This window comes from Hypanus sabinus, chromosome 18, assembly GCF_030144855.1.
Source record: "Hypanus sabinus isolate sHypSab1 chromosome 18, sHypSab1.hap1, whole genome shotgun sequence".
NCBI classification, from domain to species: Eukaryota; Metazoa; Chordata; class Chondrichthyes; order Myliobatiformes; family Dasyatidae; genus Hypanus; species Hypanus sabinus.
In genome coordinates this window covers 13,550,779-13,570,827 of record NC_082723.1, presented here as the reverse complement: position 1 = coordinate 13,570,827, position 20,049 = coordinate 13,550,779, and the positions used below count along the sequence as shown (strand labels likewise).

Below are 20,049 nucleotides of genomic sequence, written 5' to 3'. Positions count from 1 at the left end.
TTGTTAGCTCAATACACGATGGAAAGCGTGCAAGGAGCTGGCTGAATTCAGACCCAGGACCACTTGCCTTGAAGTCCAGTGTAGATGCTGCTTCATAACTGGCCTGCTTTAGGGTAATATTCAGAGCCAATTAACTTCTCAACCATCATTGTGCAGTCACTATTAAACTTATGAATTTGAAGAATTGCTTAATGCCTATAATTCAAGCTTCTGTCCATAAAGAATTTTATAAAAATAATATACGGACAATAAAAAAGTATGGCCACACTGAACATATGAAGTATTTCCTTAATTATACTATCTTAAATGCAATCCCCTTGATTTTTCTGTATTGTTTTTCATAATATAGAAGACCTTCTTCCACATCTTTGTATTTTTCCTTCACTAGGATGCCCAAAATTATACACTAACTGCAAACTAATTCTTCCAGTCTTTCAGTAGAGCAAGAGAACAGTTTCTGCTCCATGTCTGAAAGTCTTAACTACCTTGTCTATCTTATTGACATTCTCATACAAACTGGCTGAGTGGTGCCACAACAACAACCTCTCACTCAATGTCAGCAAGGCAAAGGAGATGATTATTGACTTCAGGAGGAAGAAACTGGAGGATCAGAGGTGGAGAGGGACAGCAACTTTAAATTCCTCAGTGTTATCATTTCAGAGGATCTGTTCTGGGTTCAACACACAAGTGCTGTTACGAAGAAATCACAGCAGCATCTCTACTTTCTTAGAAGTCTGTGAAGATTTGGCAAGTCATCTAAAACATTGACCAATTCCTATAGATGTGAGGTGGCGAGTACATTAAATGGTTGCATCACAGCCTGGTATGGAAACACCAATGCCTTTGCATGGAAAAGCCTACAAAAAGTAGTGGATACAGCCCAATTCATTAGGACGGGGGGGCGAAGATGAGAGAGAAAGAGACCAGTCATTTGCAGATAGATGGTGCAGAACATTCGCCCGCCTTCTGCTCCTGTCCTTGCTAACTTCAATCTTCCTCAATGTTTTAATTGGCAAGAAATGGAGTTGATCATGGGCTTGCGTCATGTCTCCAGGCTTCCTGGTCTCCAAGCCGCACGCTTCGCTCACAACTTCACTGAACTACCTCGGAGACAGCAAAGAACCAGATTTCTCAATCGGCCCAAAAACTAAAATGCAGATCACAGGCTGTAACAGTAACAGAAACATATTTGAAAGAAAACGTTAAAGCAAACAAAGTGAATGATGTAGTTTTGTGAATCATCATAAGGATGTCGCCCTTGATCGCAGGCGCCATCTTCTTCCGGGAATTGCTCCCACTGAATTGGGCTCTCTTTCAGGGACTACAACTGCTACCACATTCTTTTCCTCTTTCCCTTTGTATTTGCACAATTTGGTGTTTATTTTTGCACACTGGTTGCTGTTCCTGTTTGATGTTGTCTACTGTGTTTCTTGTATTTACTGTGATTGCCCACAATGAAAATTAATCTCAGAGTTATATATGTACTTTCATAATAAATTTAACTTGAACCTCAATTGAAATTTGTTTGAAGTGCTCTGATCATATGCTTCACAATAATGTTTTGCTCCCTTGCTCTTGCTCTGCAATCGTTTGGGTTGTGCACCCATCCCGCCTGCAACCATGATGGTGAGTAAGAGCAGCGAGATGCTTCAGCATATTGACTACAGAATGAGGTGCATCCTTCAGGACAGGCACATTAAGTGTGATAAGTTCAGGTAGATCAGGCCAAAGAACACCAAGCAACCTGAACAGGAGGGGAACTGGGTTCTTGGACTAATCTTGCTATGTGGTGAAACAGTGGTTTCCATGACAGTGGAAGGACCTCCTCCATGATACTAGAATTGCTCAGGTGCCCCTTGCTGCTGCAGAGGTTGTGGTGTCCTGCTGCAGCAACCATGTCACAGGTTCCAGCTGGATTGGCAGGTACTGCCTGAGGAGTCGGAAGACTTCCTCAGCAAGTGTGACACCCCAAGCACATAGAAGTTATAATTTCTGCAGTTACATCCAGTATCATGGCAGCATGATACCAACATGCACCAGGCCATGGAGGCCCATCATCAATGAGCCAACGAGCACCCCCACAAGATATGATGGACCCACCACCCGTTATAAGGCTGCTTATAAGACCACCTATGGGAATGCCTCCTGGCCAAGGAGCACCAATGGAATGCCATTAAGAATGACAGGTCCTCCACCGCCTAGTACATGCCCGCCAAGGCCACAATAATGAAACCAGGAATATGTCAAATTATATTCATCTGTATGGGGTATTTGTTCTTGGGGAATAGGTGTTCTGAACAAAGATTTTTCAGATTCTGATGATTTGGCAGCTGGTAGTTGCAATGCAAATACTAAAATTTCTCAGACTTTTAGCAGTAGAATGGCAAAACCGAAGCCCAAATTGAAGTTGGTTTGTTTTGTATTGCAATAGTTAAATTTTTATTACAATGTCCGAGTTAAGTGAAAAAGAAACATCAATGGTTTTAAAAAAAGGAATAGTGCTATAAAGATCATGAAAGCAAATATAGTATGCATTAACTGTATGAAAATAGTGAAAAGTCAAGGAGGAAAATATAATGTCAAATTGTCAAAAATAATGCTAATTGCAAAGAATGTGCTGAAAGAGAATCACTGTGACAGAATGTGTAAGTAAGGTATAATATTGTAAGGACACAATCAGCCTGGGACAGAACAAATACATTATATGCATGTTCTTGGTAGATTTATATGGCTCTTGAAGAATGCAAGCACAGAACATTGATTAAGAGATACAGGAAGGGTTGAAATATTCAAAGAATTACATTGCTCAAGGAAACAGTACTTGTGACAAAAATTGTAGACATTTAATAAGGGTACCATTCAAACAGTAACAGTATGCTGGAAATCCAACAAGAAAACAGAAAATGCTCAGGTAAGACCACATTTACTGAATAGGAAAAACAGAATTACCACTTCACCAGAATTGGGAAAAGAATTTCAACTGATTCAATAACATTTTGGAAGTATTCATATTGCCACTACTCATTCAGCAAACAAAATGCCTTGGTTATATGAAGATTACAAATCTTATACAAAGATTACTTCCAAAAAATAAGTAAGTATCCTAACAGTAATTTAATCATGGTTTATAATAGGTTTATCCCTCTGATTAAAAATAAATTTAATTTGAAATTTACAGGTTCTTTATGACTTGGTCTGCCTACATTATTGCATTCACCTTTACTATTTTGGTTTTTCTTACACTGATGTCCAATACATCTGAGGCAGAAGTTCCTTAAATACCAGCATGCTTTATAAACCTTTCATGACAACCATTCATACAAAAAACCTTAAATCTCATCATCAACTGATGCCGTCCCTTTGATGCCTCACTAAAACTAACATCATTTTCCTTTTCTCAACAACCTTTCACACACTCAAGCTGATTTTATTCCTCTCAATTTTTGAAGCTCAGAGATAAATCAGGTCTGGCTTGAAGGGCACTGAAGCTGCTCAAATGAAAGGCCATTGCAATTACATGATTTCTAAGTGTTTCAAGTCAACCTTAATGAAATATATTCATCATCCTGTTGTATTAATCAAAATGTTCTTCTGAACAAAAGAAATAGAAAAAAATCACAATAAGATAAAGCACAAAATAGACAAAAAAGCAAGACCTCCAAGGAATGTCTACATATATTCACATTATTTCACACGACGAGACAAATTTTTACTTTATAATCTTTAAATTAAACAAACCTCTGATGCATTTTGTAAAAAAAAACAAGGCAATTAAGTGAGGTACAAAATTAAGTGAGGCATGCAAAAGTTTTGGCACCCCTGGTCAAAATTTCTATTACTGTGAATAGCTAAGCGAGTAAAAAGATGACCTGATTTCCAGAAGGCAGAAGGTTAAAGATGACACATTTCTTTGATATTTTAAGCAAGATTACTTTTTTATTTCCATCTTTTACAATTTCAAAATAACAAAAAAGGAAAAGGGCCTGAAGCAAATGTTTGGGCACTCTGCATGGTCAGTACTTAGTAACACCCCCTTTGTCAAGTATCACAACTTGTAAACGCTTTCTGTAGCCAGCCAAGAGTCTTTCAATTCTTGTTTGGGGGATTTTTGCCCATTCTTCCTAGCAAAGATTCCTGGGCTGTCTTGCATGCACTGCTCTTTGGAGGTCTATTCATATATTTTCGATGATGTTAGGTTGGGGGACTATGAGGGCCATAGCAAAACCTTCAGCTTGCGCCTCTTGAGGTAGTCCATTGTGGATTTTGAGGTGTGTTTAGGATCATTATCCTGTTGTAGAAACCATCCTCTTTTCACCTTCAGCTTTTTTCTATAGACGATGTGATGTTTGCTTCCAGAATTTGCTGGTATTTAATGGAATTCATTCTTCTCTCTACCAGAGAAATGTTCCCCGTGCCACTGGCTGCAACACAAGCCCAAAGCATGATCGATCCACCCCCATGCTTAACAGTTGGAAAGGTGTTCTTTTCAGGAAATTCTGCACTCTTTTTTCTCCGAACATACCTTTTCTCATTGCAGCCAAAAAGTTCTATTTTAATTTCATCAGTCCACAGGACTTCTTTCCAAAATGCATCAGGCTTGTTTAGATGTTCCTCTGCAAACTTCTGATGCCAAATTTTGTGGTGAGGACGCAGGAAAGGTTTTCTACTGATGACTCTTCCATGAAGGTCATATTTGTGCAGGTGTCGCTGCAAAGTAGAACAGTGCACCACTACTCCAGGGTCTGCTAAATCTTCCTGAAGTTCTTTTGCAGTCAAAGGGTTATGATTTGCCTTTCTAGCAATCCTACGAGCAGTTCTCTTGGAAAATTTTCTTGTTTTTACGATCTCAACTTGACCTCTACCATGTTAACTGTCATTTCTTAATTGCATTTTGAACTGAGGAAACTGTTACCTGAGAACACTTTCCTATCTTCTTATAGCCTTCTCCTGCTTTGTGGGCTTAAGGTCTGAGTCCTTGGTAAAAGTTATCTGAGAGCTCAAAGCTCTTGGGAGGCCCAAGCTTTTGCATGGTGCTCCTTTCCTTTTTCTCCCCACTCTAAAATTGTGCAAAACAAAAATAATGTACTAATCTTGCTAAAAATGTTGAAAAGAAAGATTCATTTTTAACCTTAAGACTTATAGAGATCAGTTCCTCTTCTACTCGCTTAACTATTCACAGTAACAGAAATTTTGACTGGGTTTCCCAAACTTTTGCATACCACTGTATGTATTAATTCTTTTGTTATTCTACAAACCAACAGTTATATTAACTAGAGAATCCCATTTAATTTCTCTCTAAGCGTTAGTTTTAGTGCACAATAAGATTTTTGGCATTAAATTTATGAAAATAGGTAGGAAAAGATAATAGATCTGGCAATCTGTTCCTACTTTCACATGGCCCAAATCATCACAACTAAACGTTTGTCCGCAGCAAATTTGCATTCTCTTGGACAGGCAAATAAGCAGAAATCAGAGTCATTCCAATAATACGTTCTTTAATCTATTTATTTGTTGAAATACAGCACGGAATAGGCTCTCCCAGCCCAGCAATCTCCCAATTTAGCCTTAGCCTAACTGCGGGACAATTTACAATTAACCTAACAACCATTCCATCTTTGGAAAGTGGGAGGAAACCGCATCCGGAGGAAAACACGAGGAAATCTGCAGATGCTGGAAATTCAAGCAGCACACAAAAAATGCTGGTGAAACGCAGAAGGCCAGGCAGCATCTATAAGGAGAAGCACTGTCGCTGTTTCGGGCCAAGACCCTTCGTCAGGACTAACTGAAAGGAAAGATAGTAAGAGATTTGAAAGGGGGAGCGGGAGGGGAAAATGCAAAATGATAGGAGAAGACCAGAGGGGGGTGGGGTGAAGCTGAGAGCCAGACAGGTGATTGGCAAAAGGGATACTGAGCTAGAGAAAAGAAAAGGATCATGGGACAGGAGGCCTAGGGAGAAAGAAAGGGGGAGGGGAGCACCAGAGGGAGATGGAGAACAGGCAGAGTGATGGGCACAGAGAGAGAGAGAAAAAAACAACTAAATATGTCAGGGATGGGGTAAGAAGGGGAGGAGGGGTATTAACGGAAGTTAGAGAAGTCAATGTTCATGCCATCAGGTTGGAGGCTACCCAGCCGGTATATAAGGTGTTGTTCCTCCAACCTGAGTGTGGCTTCATCTTGACAGTAGAGGAGGCCATGGATAGACATATCAGAATGGGAATGGGACGTGGAATTAAAATGTGCTGCCACTGGGAGATCCTGCTTTCTCTGGCGGACAGAGAGTAGGTGTTCAGCAAAACGGTCTCCCAGTCTGTGTCGGGTCTCACCAATATATAAAAGGCCACACCGGGAGCACCAGACGCAGTATACCACACCAGCCGACTCACAGGTGAAGTGTCGCCTCACCTGGAAGGACTGTCTGGGGCCCTGAATGGTGGTGAGGGAGGAAGTGTAAAGGCAGGTGTAGCACTTGTTCCGTTTACAAGGATAAGTGCCAGGAGGGAGATTGGTGGGAAGGGATGGGGGGGGACAAGTGGACAAGGGAGTCGCGTAGGGAGTGATCTCTGCGAAAAGCAGAAGGGGGGGGGAGGGAAAGATGTGCTTGGTAGTGGGATCCCGTTGGAGGTGGCGTAAGTTACGGAGAATTATACATTGGACCTGGAGGCTGGTGGGGTGGCGGGCGAATGGGGTTAGGGCAGATATGTGGAAAATGGGAGAGATGCATTTGAGAGCAGAGTTGATGGTGGAAGAAGGGAAGCCCCTTTGTTTAAAAAAGGAAGACATCTCCTTCGTCCTGGAATGTAAAGCCTCATCCTGAGAACAGATGCAGCGGAGACGGAGGAATTGTGAGAAAGGGATAGTATTTTTGCAAGAGACGGTGGGAAGAGGAATAGTTCAGGTGGCTGTGAGAGTCTGTAGACTTATAGTAGATATCAGTAGATAAGCCGTCTCCAGAAATGGAGACAGAAAGATCAAGAAAGGGGAGGGAGGTGTCAGAAATGGACCAAGTAAATTTGAGGGCAGGGTGAAAGTTGGAGGAAAACCACATGGTCACGCAGAGAACGTACAAACTCCTTACAAGGCAGTGGTGGGAATTTAATTCTGGTTAACTGTACTATAAAGCGTTGTGCTAACTACTGTGCCGCCCATTGTAAAGCATTGTGCTAACCACTATACCTGTTTCAACCATACCTACAGTTCTGAGGAGGTCACATTTAATAAATATGGTGGTGTTGCTATATTTAAAAAATGGCATTGAAAATCAATCCTGTATGAATTAGAATAACCTGTGAGCAGCAGGTAAGAGAAGATGTGGCAATGCTATTGGATATATCAGAAACTAACTAACAATTACTATTTCTGAATTACTAAAAGCTGATTGAGGGAAGTCCCAAAGTTGATTTTGGTAACAGGAACCAAAAGAAATAGCTTAAAACTGCATTTAGTTCCAAAGACCCACAAGTCATTAATGCTCCACAAGTAGGTAGTTAATCTGGTTTTGCCAACATACAACCAGAGCCTTAAACATAACCTTGGGGACAGTCAATAATTGCTACCCCATCAAGAACAAAAAGTAGTTGAGGCAAAGTGTAAAAATGAAGAGGAATGGTTGAGGAAATATCAGAACATGGTGAGTAAATAATATTAAATGATAAACTGTTTCCAGTTTGAAATTTCCAGGGAATATTATGAAAAAATTACAGAACTTCAGGGGCTTAAGAATGTTGTATACAAAGATCGTGTCACTTTTTATTATCACTTCAACCATAACTGCTGGTACAATACACAGTAAAAACGAGACAACGTTTTTCAGGACCATGGTGCTACATGAAACAGTACAAAAACTACACTGAACTACAGACCTACCCAGGACTGCATAAAGTGCACAAAACAGTGCAGGCATTACAATAAATAATAAACAAGACAATAGGCAGTAAGTTGGTGTCAGTCCAGGCTCAGGGTATTGAGGAGTCTGATGGTTTGGGGGAAGAAACTGGTACATAGTCTGGTCGTGAGAGCCCAAATGCTTCGGTGCCTTTTCCAAGATGGCAGGAGAGAGAAGAGTTTGTGTGAGGGGTGCGTGGGGTTCTTCACAATGCTGTTAGCTTTGCGAGTGTAGCATGGTGTAACTGTCTGTAATAGCAGGAAGAGAGACCGTGATGACCTTCTCAGCTGACCTCACAATCCGCTGCAGGGTCTTGTGATCCAAGATGGTGCAATTTCCGAACCAGGCAGTGATGCAGCTGCTCAGGACGCTCTCAATACAACCCCTGTAGAATGTGATGAGGATGGGGGGTGGGAGATGGACTTCACTCAGCCTTCGCAGGAAGTCGAGACACTGCTGGGCTTTCTTTGCTATGGAGTTGGTGTTGAGGGACCAGGTGAGATTCTCTGCCAGGTGAAAACCAATAAATCTGGTGCCCTTAATGATCTCTACCCAGGAGCCGGCGATGTTCAGTGTTCTGCTCTTCAAGACTGCTTTGAGCACTGACTGGCACACGTTCAGGGAGGCTGCAACTAATGGCGACTCTACCAACTTAGAGGAGTACACAGCATCAGTGACCAGCTACATCAACAAGTGCATTGATGATGTTACTCTGTCCAAGACCATCACTATACGTGCCAACCAGAAGCCATGGATGACCGCAGAGGTGCGTGCGCTGCTGAGGTCCCACGACTCCACCTTCAGAGCAGGCAACAAGGCAGCTTTAACAACAGCAAGGGCCATCGGAGGGGCAAAGCGTGCACATGCCCAGCTAATCCACAGTTACTTCCAGGACAGCGGTGACACGCGGCGCATGTGGAAGGGCATCCAGGACATCACCAGTTACAAGGCAACATCACCTGACTGTGCAGTTGATGCCTCCCTCCCAAATGTGCTGAATAACTTCTACACCTGGTTTGAGGTGGAAAATGATGTGGTGGCGAGGAAGTCCACCCCTCCTACAAATGACCAGGTGCTGTGTCTCACCGTGGCCAATGTGAGAAGAACCCTGTGCAGGGTCAACCCACGGAAGGCTGCTGGATCAGACAACATCCCTGGTAGAGTGCTCAGAGGATGTGCAGACCATCTAGCAGATGTTCTCACTGACATCTTCAACATCTCTCTGAGCAGCGCCACCATTCCAACGTGCTTCAAGGCCGCCACCATCGTCCCCATGCCGAAGAAGTCTTCAATGTCCTGCCTAAATGACTACCGTCCCATTGCACTTACATCCATCATCATGAAGTGTTTTGAGAGGCTCGTCATAGGGCACATCAAGACCCTACTACCCCCCTCACTGGACCCCCTGCAGTTTGCATACCGTCCCAACCGCTCAACAGATGACGCCATTGCCACCACCCTCCACCTGGCCCTAACCCACCTGGACAAAAAAGACACATACACTCGGATGCTGTTCATAGACTTCAGTTCAGCATTCAACACAATCATCCCTCAGAAACTGATTGGAAAGCTGAGCCTACTGGGCCTGAACACCTCCCTCTGCAACTGGATCCTAGACTTCCTGACTGGGAGACCTCAGTCAGTCCGGATCGGGAGCAGCATCTCCAACACCATCACACCAAGCACAGGGGCTCCCCAGGGTTGCGTGCTCAGTCCACTGCTGTTCACTCTGCTGTCCCACGACTGTGCTGCAACACACAGCTTGAACCATATCATTAAGTTCGCCGATGACATGCCCGTGGTGGGTCTCATCAGCAAGAATGATGAGCAGGTTACAGAGAGGAGGTACAGCAGCTAACGGACTGATGCAGAGCCAACAACCAGACTCTTAATGTGAACAAAAGAGATGGTTGTTGACTTCAGGAGGGCACAGAGCAACCACTCCCCACTGAACATCGACAGCTCCTTGGTAGAGATCACAAAGAGCACCAAATTTCTTGGTGTTCACCTGACGGAGAATCTCTCCTGGTTCCTAAACACCAGCTCCATAGCAAAGAAAGCCTAGCAGCGTCTCTACTTTTTGCAAAGGCTGAAGGAAGTCCATCTCCCACTCCCCATCCTTATCACATTCTACAGGGGTTGTATTGAGAGCATCCTGAGCAGCTGCATCACTGCCTGGTTCGGAAATTGCACCACCTCGGATCGCAAGACCCTGCAGCGGATAGTGAGGTCAGCTGAGAAGATAATCAGATTTCGGCATCCTAAAGACAAAGAGTTTTCTTTTTTCTCACATGTTTATCACTCTTATTCGAGAATTGATTATTTTTTTGTAGACTCTTGTTTTATTCTATTGGTAATTGGTTGTAACTATGATATTATAGCTATCTCTGATCATGCTCCATTATTACTTTCTATGAAATTTACGGATACAGCTTCTAATGCCAGACAATGGCGATTTGACTACCTTATTGCAAGACTCAGACTTTATAAAATTTATGGAGGAGCAGATCGACTTCTTCTTTTCAACTAATTCTACAGATGATATCTCCTGCGGAACACTTTGGAACACTTTTAAAGCGTATATACATGGACAGATTATTTCTTATTCTGTTGGTTTGAGGAAACGTACTAAGATGGAAACTCTTTTATTGGTTGATAAAATTAAAGAGATTGATAAGAAATATTCGATTGCTCCTAGTAAGGAGCTTTACAAACAAAGGGTTGAACTTCAAATGGAACATAGTTTATTACTTACATCCTCGATTGAAAATCAATTAATGAAAACTAGATCTGATTTTTATATACATAGTGATAAATCTGGTAAACTGTTAACTAGTCAATTGAAGAATGCTTTGGTTAAACGTCAAATCACTAAGATTGGTCAGCAGAATGGGAATCTGACAGTTAATCATGATGAGATAAATAAGGCATTTCAAGACTTCTATACCTCCCTGTATCAATCTGAATTTCCTCAAGATCATAATACCATGTCTGATTTTCTTGGGAAATTAAATTTTCCAAGATTATCATCTGATGATCTTTTAATATTGGATACTCCTATAACGGATGTAGAAATTAAAGGGGCTATTTCCTCAATGAATTCTGGGAAAGGACCGGGTCCAGATGGTTATACAGTTGAATTTTTAAAATTTTTTTCCACTACTCTTTCCCCTTGGTTATGTAAGGTTTTTGAGGAAGCCATTAGATTGGGGAATTTGCCACAATCTTTTTATAGAGCTTCCATTTCTCTAATATTGAAGAAAGATAAAGACCCTACTAACTGTGCTTCCTATAGACCAATATCTTTATTGAATGTAAACTCCAAGATTTTTTCCAAGTTACTGACATCTAGATTGGAGAAGGTATTACCCAAAATTATTTCAGATGATCAAACCAGTTTTATTAAAAATCGCTATTCTTTTTTTAACATTAAGAGATTGTTGAATATTGTTTATACTCCCTCACATGATACTTCAGAATGCGTGATTTCATTAGATGCGGAGAAAGCATCTGATAGAGTTGAATGGCCTTACTTATTTAATGTGTTGGAGAAGTTTAATTTTAGTCCGATATTTATATCATGGATTAAATTGATTTATCATACTCCAGTAGCCTCAGTGTTTACCAATAATCAAAGATCTCCCTTTTCTCGCCTATTTCGGGGCACTAGACAAGGATGTCCTCTTAGTCCATTACTATTTAACATTGCCTTAGAACCTTTGGCAATTGCCATCAGACAATCACAGGATATTTTGGGTATTAATCGTGGGACAGACATTCGTAAATTATCTTTGTATGCAGATGATTTATTACTATTCATTTCTAACCCGGAGAAATCCATCCCAGCAGTTTTATCATTATTGGCTCAATTTAGTGAGTTTTCTGGGTATTAGTTAAATCTTAATAAAAGTGAATTGTTTCCTTTGAATAAACGGGTCCCAATTTATGGAAATTTACCTTTTAAATTAGTTAATGATTCTTTTACTTATCTAGGGATCAAAATCACAAAAAAACCATAAAGATTTATTTAGATTTAATTTTTTACCCTTAATTGATCAGATTAAAGGTTTGTTTACTAAGTAGTCACCATTATCTTTATCCCTAATAGGTAGGATTAATGCTATTAAGATGGTTATTTTACCTAATTTTTTTATATATTTTTCAAGCGATACCAATTTTTATTCCGAAATCTTTTTTTACTAATGTTGACTCAAAAATTTCTTCATATATATGGCAGAATAAAAATCCCAGGTTAGGTAAAATATATTTACAGAAGACAAAAAAGGAAGGCGGGTTAGCATTAGCTAATTTCAGATTTTATTATTGGGCAGTTAATATTAGATACTTGTTATGCTGGTTGAAAGATGGGGGTGGATCTTTCGGCCCTTGTTGGGTGAGTTTAGAAATTAAATCTGTATCAGCTTATGCTCTGGGTTCTATTTTAGGAACTTCTCTCCCTTTTGCTCTTTCTAAATTGCCGAAACGAATTGACAACCCGATAGTTAAACATACTTTGCGTATATGGTTTCAATTTCGGAGATTTTTTGGGCTAACTCAATTCGTTTTAAATAGTCCTATTGTATGTAATTGTTTTTTCCACCCTTCCATTATAGATCAAGCTTATTCGGCTTGGAAAACTAAGGGATTACTAAGATTTTCTGATTTATTTTTGGACAATTGTTTCATGTCTTTTGAGCAATTATCCAACAAATATAACTTGCCTAGATTTCATTTTTTTAGATATTTACAGATTAGACATTTTTTAAGTTCTGTACTCCCTACGTTTCCAAATTTTGTGCCTTCAGATATTTTGGAGAGTTTATTTGAATTAGACCCTTTTCAAAAAGGGCTTATTTCAAAACTTTATAATATAATTATGAAGATACGTTCAGAGCCTCTTTATAAGACCAAAAAGGATTGGGAAAGAGAGCTTAGCCTTATTATTTCTAATGAGAATTGGGATAGAATTCTTCAATTAGTTAATACATCATCGATATGTGCCAAACATTCATTAATACAATTTATACATAGGGCCCATATGTCCAAGGATAAATTAGCTCATTTTTACTCTCATATCAGTCCTACTTGTGATAGATGGCAATCTGAAATTGCGTCTTTAACATATGTTTTGGTCTTGTTCATTTTTGGAGAAATATTGGAAAGATATTTTTGATATTATTTCTGCGGTTTTGAATATTGATTTACAACCTCATCCTATTACCGCAATTTTTGGTTTACCAATGTTAGACTCACTGCATTTATCTTCTTCTGCCCGTCGAATGATTGCATTTCTAACTCTGATGGCTAGAAGATCTATATTGTTGAATTGGAAGGAAATTAATCCTCCCACTGTATTTAATTGGTTCTCTCAAACTATGTTATGTTTAAATTTAGAAAAAATTAGAAGTGGTGTTTTTGAGACTTCTATTAAATTTGAAAAGTTATGGAGACCATTTATTCAACATTTTCATATGATGTAATATGACCCTGTTCCAAGTTCATTTGATTTCCCAGCTTTTAGCTTATGTATGTTGAGAGGACCGGAAGTGACTGCATTGAAGAATATTTAATCTTGTGAGATATTATAAACAGCCCCCTTTTTTTTCTCTCTTTTTTTTTTGCTTCTTTTTTCTTCTATATTAGTTATTAGATTAGCTAGTTTTGCATTATATATATTTTTTTTCTTTCCTTTTTGTTTTTTTTATATCATATATTATGAAATATTTAGACTTACCATGTTCATACATATATTGTATGGCTTATGTCTTGGTAAACTCATTTATATTGTAACTATTATGTATGTTTTTTTTCATATGTAATGGAATTTGTATGTTTGTAATTTCTTTATCAATATATCAGTTGTATTCTGTCATATTACTAATAATAATAAAAAGATTTAGAAAGAAAGAAAGAGAAAATCATCAGGGTCTCTCTTCCCGCCATCACGGACATTTACAATACATGCTGCATCTGCAAAGGAAACAGCATTATGAAGGACCCCATGCACCCCTCATACAACCTCTTCTCCCTCCTGCCGTCTGGGAAAAGGCTCCGAAGCATTCGGGCTCTCACAACCAGACTGTGTAACAGTTTCTTCTCCCAAGCTATCAGATTCCTCAATACCCAGAGCCTGGACTGACACCTTGCCCTACTGTCCTGTTTATTATTTATTGTAATGCCTGCACTGTTTTTCGCACTTTATGCAGTCCAGTGTAGGTCTGTAGTCTAGTGTAGCTTTCTTTGTGTTGGTTTTTTTTATTACATAGTTCAGCCTAGTTTTTTGTACTGTGTCATGTGACACCATGGTCCTGAAAAACACTGCCTCATTTTTACTATGCACTGTACCAGCAGTTATGGTCAAAATGACAATAAAAGTTGACCTGACTTGGCTTGAGTGGTCACTCCATGCCCTCCTGAAGTCAACAACCATCTCTTGTTTTGCTCACATTCAGAGACAGGTTGTTGGCTCTGCACCACTCCGTTAGCCGCTGCACCTCCTCTCTGTAAGCTGACTCATCGTTCTTGCTGATGAGACCCAACACGGTCGTGTCGTCGGTGAACTTGATGGGGTTCGAGCTGTGTGTTGCAGCAGTCATGGGTCAGCAGAGTGAACAGCAGTGGACTGAGCACACAGCCCTGGGGGGGGGGGGGGGGGGGGCCATGCTCAGTGTGATTGTGTTGGAGATGCTGCCTCCGATCCAGACTGAGTGAGTCTACTATCCAGTTGCAGAGGGTAGTATTCAGGTCCAGTAGGCTCAGCTTTCCAATCAGTTTCTGAAGGATGATTGTGTGTTGAATGCTGAACTGAAGTCTATGAACAGCATTCAAATGTACGTGTCCTTTTTGTCCACCTTGATGGCAATGGCATTGTCTGTTGAACGGTTGGGACGGTACGCAAACTGCAGGGGGTCCAGTGAGGGGGGGCAGCAGGGTCTTGATGTGCCTCATTACAAGCCTCTCGAAATACTTCATGGTGATGGATGTGAATGTAACAGGACGGGAGTCATTGCTGCAGGACACTGAAGACTTCTTCGGCATGGGGACAATGGTGGCAGCCTTGAAGCACATTGGAATGGTGGCACTACTCAATGAGATGTTGAAGATGTCAGTGAGAACATCTGCTAGCTGGTCTACACATCCTCTAAGCACTCTACCAGGAATATTGTCTGGTCCAGTAGCCTTCCATGGGTTGACCCTGCACAGGGTTCTTCTCACATCCGCCACGGTGAGGCACAGCACCTGGTCATTTGGAGGAGGGGTGGACTTCCTCGCTGCCACATCATTTTCCATCTCAAAACGAGCGTAGAAGTTATTCAGCGCATCTGGGAGGGAGGCATCACCCACAAAGTCAGGTGATCTCCTGATCTATTGGTGGAAGGTATCTTAAATGTCAGCTAATGCTAATTGCAACTATTAGTTTTGAATTGGTAGGAATTAATTTTTAAAAGATTGCTTTCAATTTTTAGTGATCAAAAGCAGATTTCACTGATGGAGAGCTTCACTTACTTCATCATTTAACTTCTCCTATGTTCTATCTGAATGTGGTAATCATGTAGCCTCAATTTAACATGCCTCTTATAATGCAGAATCAGACAGCCCTTCAGCCTTCCAAGTTCATGCCAACCATCAACTAACTGCTATTTGAGCTAAACCTACATTAATTCCATTTTTGTATTATCCACATATTCTCTCATGTTCCCCCAGATTCTTCCACTCACCTACACACTATGAGTAATTTACAGAGGAATTTACAAATGTGCAGTTTCAGATATAGCATAAACATTATGTCTCTAGGATGTTGTGTATTTTTAATCCTGGACCATAGGGAAGCAATAATATTTCTAGCAGAATAGAACAGAGCTTTGAGAAAGAGTCCAACAACAGCATAACTGTGGTGAGACCTGCAATTCTGGATTTATTTCCACAGCCTTTTCTCCTTGGAGCGAAGGAAGTTGAGAGGTGACCTGATAGAGGTGTACAAGATGATGAGAGACATTGATCGCGTGGATAGTCAGAGGCTTTTTCCCAGGGCTGAAATGGTTGCCACAAGAGGACACAGGTTTAAGGTACTGGGGAGTAGGTATAGAGATGTCAGGGTTAAGTTTTTTTACTCAGAGAGTGATGAGTTTGCGGAATGGGCAGCCGGCAACGGTGGTGGAGGCGGATACGATAGGGTCTTTTAAGAGACTTTTAGATAGGTACATGGAGCTTAGTAAAATAGAGGGCTATGGGTCAGCCTAGTAATTTCTAAGGTAGGGACATGTTCTACACAACTATCAGAATCAGGTTTATTATCACTGGTATGTGTTGTAAAATTCGTTAACTTCACAGCATCAGTTCAATGCAATACATAATATAGACGGAAAACAATAAATAATGAAATATTGAATGCAAGATTATGAAATAAATTCAGGAAACCTCCTTCACATGGAATTGTAATGGGTTCACGAGTATGTTGAGTTCATCAGTCTCATGAAAAACAGCAAGGTTCATAAGCAGCAGACCAAGCAAAGACTAAAACTTAAGTCCTGCTTGACGCTGCCACTCAACAGCACAGCACCTTCAAGCTTCATATGGGGAAACCTCCAACAAGAACATCCAGAGGATACTGAAGAACACCAGGGCCTGCTTAAATCCACCACTTTCAATACCTGCAAAAACATCTTGGGTACAAGTCCAGAAAACATCAGGATTGGTTTGATGATAATGATATAGAGATAGAACAACGTATCTCCAAGAAAAGGAGAGGCAAGGCCAAAAGAGAAGCTCACTCTAGAACAAAGGCAAATGTCCTGCATAAGGTGAAGGAGCTAAAGAATTCTTGGTGGACTGAGAAAGCACTGTAAATCGAAAGACTGGAAGACTCTGGTGACACTAGAACCTTCTTCAATGCCACCACTGCACTCAAAGGATAGGAAGAACTTGCTAAAGGGTATCAAAGATCATGCCAAGGACACTTCCAAGACCTCCATAAACATGCAACAAAATAATTATTTAATTATTTATGGTTTTATATTGTTATATTTCTTCATTATTCTTGGTTGGTGCAGCTGTAACAAAACACAATTTCCCTCGGGATCAATAAAGTATGTCTGTCTGTCTGCTGAAACAGAAGTTACTAAACAAACCCTCCAGAGACCTTGAAAGAAAATATAGGAGTACTTCCCAGTATGAAGAACGTCCATAAAGCCATCAGGAGCTTGAAAAGGAACAAAACCACAGGCTCTAACAGGATCCCAGCACAGATCTTTAAGGAAGGTGAACCAGCACTCTTGCACCACATATATTCTTTACTCCTTAAGGAACAAATGCCCTCTGAGCTCAAGGATGCTCTAATAGTGACCATATTCAAAAGGGGAGGCAAGGCAGTTTGTGACAATTACAGAGGCATCTTCCTCCTGTCAATAACAGACAGTATGCTTGCATCCTTGTCAGCGGACTCTTTCCACTATCTGAAGTAGCACTCCCTGAATCACAGTGTGGTTTTCACCCATCCAGAGGTATCGCAAATACGATTTTCACAGCACACCAATTACAGGAAAAATAACATGAACAAAGGCAACTATTGTACTTGGTGTTCATAGCTTTGACAAAGGCATCTGATATAGACCAAGTTCCCTGGTGTATACTATCAAGACATGACTGTCTTGACACGTACTTATGAATATTGAGGCTACTGCATGATGGTACGTCAGCCACAGTACTCAGCAATAGTGGTGCTGAATCAGAACCCTTCATTGTCAAGACAGGAGTTTAACAGGGCTGCATCACTGCACCCACTCTATTTGCCATTCTTAATACTGCCATCCTTCACCTCATTGGCCAAGAACTGCCACAGGAAATCCCAACTGTGTATAGAATGGACACGAGGCTTTTCAACATCAATAGGTTCAAGGCCAAGTACAAAGTCAGCACCACTACTACCATGCGAGCTTCAGTATGCAGATAACAATGCCATCACAGCACACTCTAAAGAAGATCCCCAATGTATCCTGAATGCCTTTGCCAAGGCATATAGAGCCCAGGATCATTTTGAATATATTAAAAAAGGACAGGTACTTTGGCAGCCATCGCCCAACCAGCCATTTATCCAGCCCTTCCATAAAAGTTAAAGATATTGTCCTTGAAAATGTAGACCACTTTCTCTACCTTGGCATTATTCTCTCCTCAAAAGCAGACAGCTCATACATCAACCATTATCTGAGTAGTGCTAGTGGAGCCTAAGATTCAGCAAAAGCAAGAGTCTTTGAATATTGCAACCTAGATGTCCAAGCAAAACTTTCGGTCTAAAGGGCAGTCATCCTTCCTACATTACTGTATGCAGCTGAACTAGGGACTAGATTCACTAACACCAGCAAGCTGGAGGAGGCCAACGTGAGCAACATTTCCACTACAATAAAGCAACACCAGCTCCAATGGATAGGTCATGTTATTTGAATGCCCAACTCAAGTTTCTCCAAACAGATTCTTTACTCCCATTTGAAGGTCAGTGAGCTCTGCTGGACAAAGGAAATACTTCAAAGGCATCAAACATCCTTTAAAAATTCAACATTACATCTAAAAATTGGGAAGACATTACACTCAACAGATGCATTTGGAGGATACCTGTTCAATAGGGAGCTGCACTACATGAGAGCAACCTCCACTGTGCCAGAGAACAAGCGGCAGCTTTAAAGACAGAATGGCCAACCAAAATACCCAAACTCTAACCACAGCTACCAGCTACTATGGTTCTATGGTTCTACAGCACAGTAGTATAGTGGTTAGCACAACGCTTTACAGTGGGCGGCACAGTAGTTAGCACAATGCTTTATAGTACAAGTAACCAGAATTAAATTCCCACCACTGCCTTGTAAGGAGTTTGTACGTTCTCCGCGTGACCGTGTGGTTTTCCTCCGGGTGCGGTTTCCTCCCACTTTCCAAAAATGGAACTGTTGTTAGGTTAATTGTAAATTGTCCCAGGTCTCAAGATGGCGCTTATGGAGTAAACCGCTTTTGGCTTTGCTCCAAACCTTTTACGTCTTTTTAACCTACAAACACCCCTTAAATGATCTTTTTATACTTATTCTAAAGCGGTTTAAACATACAGAATTTTTCTTTTTAACTATTCGATCTATTTTCAACTCGCTGAAATGTCTAAAGCAAAAGAATCGAAACAGACGAAAGAACCAATAACTTTAGAAACTATTGTAAAGCTTATAGAAGATAAATTTGCAGGACTGGAGAGAAAAATAACCGAACAGCTTTTTGCGTTTGATGAGTGTTTAAAATCATTCGAAGGAGAACTTCAAACACTTACACTGGAATTACAAAAACAACAAGCAAGTATTTTGGTACTTGAAGAAGCCGCTCGTAAGAAAGAACATATTATCGAAACTTTGCAACAAGAGCAAGCTTCGACTTTTCAACAGATGGATCGTTATAAATCTAAAATTACTGATCTTGAAAATTGCTCTCGAAGACAAAATCTTCGGCTAATTGGGATTCCGGAAAAATTTGAGAGCGGTGATCTTACCGCTTTCTTTTCTAAATTTCTAATGGACGTCTTTGGTTCAGAAGTTTTGGACTGTCCTCCAATAATCGATCGTGCACACCGTGTCTCTGGCTATCATTCTGATTCAGATAAACCACGGCATGTAATTCTCTGGATCCATTACCCTCATACCAAAGAGCGCCTGATTCGGGTGGCTCGGAAAAAGGGTATGATTAACTTTCAAGAATTTAAATTTCGTATTTTGGAAGATTATAGCCCTGAAGTTTTAAGGGCAAGAATGGCTTTTAGACCGGTTATGTTGAAATTTCACCAGAAAGGCTACAAGCAAGCACTGTTATTTCCAGCACACCTGAGAGTTACTTCTGAAGACGGAACTGTTCGGCTGTTTAAATCTCCAGCGGACGCTCAAAGTTTTTTGGAAAAATGACACTCTATCGGGTTGACTAATGTAATAATTAGTCTATAAATTTCGATCTCTTACAGAATGATGTTTTTTTTAGGTATGGCTGACATGTATTTTTTAAATTTTGTAAAAGTTCTCTTTTTTTTGGTTTATTCTGATTTTATTATTTTTTTATATTTTATTTATCTATTAACCTTGAAAATAACTGATTAGGGTTCTTTTTTTTAAGTTTGTATAAGCTTTTTTATATTTTTAACATTTAAATATTAA

At 40.4% G+C, this 20,049-nt stretch overlaps 1 protein-coding gene and 1 pseudogene across 2 annotated transcripts in view; one reads left to right on the top strand and one right to left on the bottom strand.

Annotated features, from left to right (window-relative positions):
• camsap1b (calmodulin regulated spectrin-associated protein 1b) overlaps positions 1-20,049 on the bottom strand; it is a 141,581-nt gene that overhangs the window by 93,752 nt on the left and 27,780 nt on the right. The window lies entirely within an intron of this gene.
• Positions 1,621-2,227, top strand: LOC132377452 (small nuclear ribonucleoprotein-associated protein B'-like; annotated as a pseudogene).